Source organism: Arvicola amphibius, chromosome 12 (genome assembly GCF_903992535.2).
Source record: "Arvicola amphibius chromosome 12, mArvAmp1.2, whole genome shotgun sequence".
Taxonomy (NCBI): domain Eukaryota; kingdom Metazoa; phylum Chordata; class Mammalia; order Rodentia; family Cricetidae; genus Arvicola; species Arvicola amphibius.
The window spans coordinates 149,987,133-149,993,364 of record NC_052058.2 but is presented as its reverse complement, the minus strand read 5'-3'; the positions used below and the strand labels follow the sequence as shown (position 1 = coordinate 149,993,364).

At 44.8% G+C, this 6,232-nt stretch overlaps 1 pseudogene; it reads right to left on the bottom strand.

Annotated features, from left to right (window-relative positions):
* Positions 1 to 683: 683 nt before the first annotated feature.
* Positions 684 to 5,767, bottom strand: LOC119802493 (annotated as a pseudogene).
* Positions 5,768 to 6,232: the final 465 nt, after the last annotated feature.

Sequence of the window (6,232 nt, the reverse complement as noted above, 5' to 3'; positions counted from 1 at the left end):
TGTTCAATAAAGTCACATTTTCTTAACATTGAAGAAGGCGGGCAGGCGCTTCCAACTCCCTGAGTGCGTTAAAGCAAAGCATTTATAGGAAAACACTCGACATACTTACTCTTTTGTGTTGTTTTAAGCACACCGTGGTGATGTTTGTTTAATATACGTGTGTGGGTATTTTTCAGAACTACTCTTACAGTTTCCAACCAAGTACATGTTTGCATAATTTACTCTGATGACATCCTCCTCATATTAATCGTTAGGACAAAGTAGGGGCGTGTGTCATTTTAACTGGTTTCCCCGTAAATACTGACCGTAATAACGTGACTTGAGTAGAGTCTTCTGTCTTCCCATAGCTCAGTACAAAATGCAGTTTAGTTTCACTGATTTGGTTATAAAGCAAATCTTCCTCATAACTGGACGATGGAAGACAGGAAGTAAAGAGACGCTTCTGAAGTAAATTTTTTTTTGGAAGAAAATGTTTAATCATTTATTTAGTTTTCCATTTTTGTTTGTTTTCTTGCTTTGTGCTCCTCAGACGGGATCTCTCTATACATCTCTGACTGACTACCCTGGAACTCACTGTGTAGATCAGGTTGGGCTCCAGCTCACAGAGATCTACTTGCCCCTGCCTCCCAAATGTTGGGATTAGAGGTGTGCGGCACACTGTTATTTGATCCTCTTAGCGACTCTTACTGGCTGAACTCAGACCTCGAAGTAGAAGGTCTCAGGGAGGACAGCCTATGTCTCTTGTTATCTGTTCCTTAGGATTTTCTTTGGTTTTCCTGATCCTCTTGGTCAAAAGTTTAGCAGGCTCAGCAGCCCTCCTCATTTTTCTTATTGCCTTGTTTCTTCAGTGATTGTGTGGCAGGACACATGGAATAACAAGACCCTGAATTTTGGGTGCTTTTGTTCTGGGCTTCTTAGCTTCTTTGTTTAAGGGCTTTCTGACAGCATATTGGTAGACATCTTCCTTTTTAGAGAGACTGAAAAGTCTTCGGACTCTGTAGCTCTTTCTGATTCCAAACGCAGAGGCGCAGTAGTATCTGTTGGTCCAGGCATATCCTTCTCTCCTTTTTTACAATAACCAAGTTGAGAACACTCTGGCATCCACAATGCATCCTCAAACAGACTTGTAATTCCTCTCCCCAGTACTGTTTGGCCTATAGCAAGAATTTCCTTACTCAAAAGCACATGCACTCCGCTGTGGGTCAAACGCTTCGCTTTATGGGAAAATCTTGTTTGTCATTCCCAGCCTCTCGTCAGTCAGAGCATCAATGACAACTTCTGAGGCTGTGATGTTGCTGCTGTAATTAATCATAATGTAAATATTTGATATGGAGGTTGAGAATTGCTGCACTATGCTAAACATACACAAAGAGAGAGAGGGAGAGGGAAGGAGGGAAAAGAAGGGAGGGAGGGAGAGAGGCAGGAAAGGAGGGAGTTAGGGAGGGAGGAAGGAAGGAAGGAAGGAAGGAAGAGAGAGAAGCTTATGGTAAGGTTAGCTTGCCTTATGTTAAAGTTAGGTCTTCTTGCCACCTGTGCCCATGGTGTCATGGTGGTGTTTGTGCTATGGTATTTTCCTTAAGAGTATCATGTGGTGTTTAATTTCTGGTTCTCTGTCTGTGCCCCAACTGATCTGGGAACTCTGTCTTCTTTGTTCAGCATGTTAGCCACGGTCATAGTCGGTATACAGTCCTGTTGACAGATGTTTGCTCGCTGCTGGATGAGCAGGATGGGAGCTCTGTCAAACCCTCCTCAGGAGCACAGCCACAGTGTTAGTGACAGTGGATTCAGAGCCACACAGATCTCAGACACAGCCTCACAATCACTGAGCTGCCAGATGCTGTTGTCAATGTGTGTTGGTGAGCTAGGCATGGTGGTGTGTGCCTGTGGTCCCAGCACTTGGGAAATGGAAACAGGGGAGTAAGGATTCAAGGTCATCCTCAAGTATGGAGCATGTCTGAGGCCAGTCTGGGTGACAGGACCCTACCACAAAAACCAAAATTATATGAAAGAAAGTGTGTATTCATGAACAAGAACTCTTCCAAAGAGATTGGATGTGGAGGTCTAGTTAGCATGCATTCTTCCTGTGTACAGGTCACTGTGATTGTTGAGGAAGTTTTGAGAGAGAACTGTAGCTTTCCTTGAAGAAGTCAACACCAGGAGACCTGGACATCTATCTCCTCAATAGCATAAGACCCTTAAGTGGCTGAGTCATTTCCCAGAGTGAGGCTATTGCTCACCAAACAAGGGTCACCGAAGGCACTATCAAATTTGACTTTCCTGACTCTTCTTGCTTGAAAGTTCTTCATTAACTTCTCTTCTGCTGACTCTCTCTTGGTCCATTTCTCCTTTGTTTCAAAGTTGTTTTATAGTTGTATAGTTGTTTTAAGTAATAATTGCAAGAATAATATAAAGAATTAATGTCTATTTCTCTTCCCAGATTGTCAACATAACCACCTTCCAATATTCATGGACAGAATACTCTCACCATTTTTCCTCATGTTCCATTTCCATCCCATTTATTTATTCCACGATCTTACATTCATCTCTAATCTATGGTAGTTCTTTCTTTGCTTATCTTCCAGTTGGTACTTCTAAGGAGAAGAAAGGCATGGCTGGTTATTTTGTGCAGCATCTCTTAGTTTGAGTTTGTGATGAAGTTGGTGACAGATATTATCAGGAAGAGATGGTGTGTCCTATGGAAGACATATGTGTCCTACACAAGGGAAGAAACAGTATGTTCTCCTCTGCTCATCATTTCAGAGACTCCATCACTTTGACATCTTATTAGTCTGGATATTGTTCACCTTGAACACTTGGTTAAGGTGGTCCTGAAATATTTCTCTGCTGGAAAAGCATTGTCCCCTTTGTAGGTGATAAATATCTTGGATAGATATTTAAATTTTTGATTTCTATATATAGCAGGAAAAGTCTCCATCCAGTTCCTGTTCCTCAGAGGTCACTTGTTCTCTCTGTAGACAACAGAATATGTTCTGCTATTCAGGAATATTTATTGTACCTATAACCACTTGTTATATTTTTTCTATGCCAATGGTAGCGTGACTTACATATATTTATGCCTTAATTTATGCTTTTCTGTAGAGTACACCTAGGGGATTGTTCCATGTTAAAACATGGGGAATCTCTCCCCTGGGTCTAATGGTGGCAGAGCCTTTTCTAGCACAGACCCTACTGGGTCAGTTCTTAGCTTCCCTTTGGTGGGTGTTCAGTAAGCTTTCAATCTTTTGGTGTCAATGGTGTGGCAATGCATTACACAGATGCCCTAGGCTGTGACAGATTACAGGCTGATAAATGTTAAAGGTCAAAAAAAGAACCTAAGACAGCTGACCTCCTCACCACTTTAGATCAGCAGAACAGCACACAGGGGGAGGACTCGCTGTGGTTCCCTGTGCCTGTCTGCAGGAGGCTAACTGGCAGACATGGCCTGTTGCAGCTTCTCAGCATCACAAGAAGTGATCTTATTTCTTGTTACCAGCCTAGGAAAAGATCAAAGTCCAAAGCTCAGAGTATGCTGTCTTTTGGGGTGGGGGTGGGCAGAATTTCACAGAGCTCAGGTTGGCCTCACCCTCACTGTGTAGCTGAGGATGACTTTGAACTCCTGAGTCTCCTGCCTCCCAAGAGCTGTGATTACACACATGGATTATCACACCCAGGGTAGTGAAGTGTGGTTCCTGTTGAATGGATATCATTTTTATACCATCACAGAGTAAAACAGTAGACATGTGACCATCATGGTAGATGGCGGTCTCTGTCTCCTAGAAGTGCAAATGCTACTATCAATGAGAATATTATTTTGACAGCAGGCAATGGCGGTGCATAACTTTAATCCCAGCACTCAGGAGGTAGAGGTAAGAGGATCTCTGGTGTGGGAAGTCCTTCTATATATGTGTTAATATATGGTTAATAAAGAAGCTGGTTTTGGCCAATGGCTTAACAGACTATAGCTAGGCTGAAAGAGATACATAGAGAGAGTAGGCAGAGTCAGGGGGATGCCATGGAGCACACACACACACACACACACACACACACACACACGCACACACACACGCACGCACGCACGCACGCGCACACACACACACTTGTAAAGATAGACTGCTGAGGACATAGATCAGTTGGTAAAGTACTTAGCTCAAAGACCCATGTTTAACCCCCAGAACCCATGAAGAAAGCAGGGTATTGGGATGCGTATTTGTAATCCCTGTTTTGGGCTAGGTAGAAGAAACTCTGGGACTCACAGGCCAGCCAGTCTAGTCTCGTCAGCCATCTCCAGGCCAGGGAGAGACCCTGTTTTAAATGACAAAATGGCCAGCTCCCGAGGAACAACATGGAGATTATCTGCTGGCTTCCCTCCAACACACACAGGAAAAAAATTGATATAAAACGATAGTGGAACTCTGAGTGGTTACATACACCTGTGATCTCACATACGGAGTTCAAGTCCAGCTAGAGCTGCATGAACCTGTCTTAGGAAGAAAGGAAGGAAGGGAAGGAAGGGAAGGAAGGAAGGAAGGAAGAAAGAAAGAAGGAAAGAAAGAAAGAGACAAGACAGTGGAGCAGTGGCAGCCAATACCACCCAGAACTTTCTCGAACCTCTTAGTGGAGTAGAGACTCATGTTCAATAGCTGCTATCTAGGCTTTTTGGCCCCATCACATAGACTCAAGAGTTTGTCTTTATCGTAGGATCATCCAGGTTGCCTGGCAACCACCAGCAGGTCCTACTCTCACAAGGTTTCTTTAAAGAACATGGCAAAGCTCGCCTTCCTGTTATAGTCCAAGGAGGGCCTAATTAGTGTGAGCCAGAATCAATGCCAGTGGTGGGAGGGATGCAGGAGGGTGAGAAGAGTGTGAAGAACACGGAAGAAGGTCCTGAAATGGGCACTTGGGAGCCGGCATGATAATAGTCATGCTTTTTTTTAAGGCCCTGTGCGTAAAACTATCCACAGATGAAATGGAATTCTTTTCAGACTACCTCCATGCTAGAACGGAGTGCAGGGCCCAGCAAGGGGAGCTTTTGAGGCTCACGGCTGAATGACCATGAAAAGGGCCTATGACCTTCAAGGCTCCTGGTGAGGCTGAGAGTCATGATTGGCTTAAAGTGTTTGGAAGTTAAAAGGGCAACATGGAGATTTGAGGTGGGGAGGAAATGCAGGCTCAGAAGGAGGAATGGTGTTTTTAATTTTTTTTACAAAACGTTTCTTATAGGCCAGGATGGCCTTGGGTGTAGTTGAGGATGACCTTGAACTTCTGAGCCTCCTGCCACCTCCTGAGCACTGGGATTACAATCACATTTCATAACGCCCAGTTTCTGTGGTGCTGAGCATTGAACCCAGTGACCTCATGCATACTAGGCAAGCACTCGATCAAGTGAGCTATGTCCCCAGCCAGGGGTGTTTGGAAACACTGGTGGCTCCTAAAGGAAGTATCTGTCTTGTGAAGGTTACAAAGTTCACACAGCACAGGCCTATGACCCTGAGAAGAGGGGTTGCTGAAGGGTCCGGGATACCTCACTTCCGACAAGGATCCATTCCTGAATGGGCATGAATAAGTTGTGGGAGAGCACAGGACCTGCCCCGCTCTCCTGGCCTCTTTGGGCAGCTTAATAAAATACCCCCAAACTAGGTGGTTGAGCAACAGTAAAAATTTGTTTCTCACAGTTCTTCAAGCGAGGGAATCCATGATCCAAGTGCTGCTGGCTGCCCGGGTGTCTGGAGAGAGCTGCTTCCTGGTTCTTAGGAGGCTTCCTCTTCATGGTTTCCTTATATGGCAGAGGGGTCAAGTGAGCTCTCTCTGGCCTGGCACTGGGGATATAGCTCCCTTGATAGGGTGCTTCCCTTGAGTGCTAGAAACCTTGGATTCTCTCTGCAGCACCACATAAAGCTGTCCATGGTGGCACACACCCGTAATCCCAGTGCTTGAGAAGTAGAGGAAGGGGGATAAGTCAAGCTTGGCTTATCCTTGGTTACCCAGCAAGTTTGAAGTCAGCCTGGGCTACATATGACCTCAAGTGGGGAGGGGGTTCTTAGTCATGTAGTTCAAATGACTGAGGATGGAGCTCGGCGGTGGAGTGCTCGCCTAACATGTATGAAGCCTGAGGTTTGATCCTCAGTAATGGAAAATAAAAAAGACTACATACAAACATATAATGTTTGTAATGCTCTCAGCTGCTCACAGATGATGTGGCTGCCCCCTAACTCTCTGCTCACAAACCTATAGA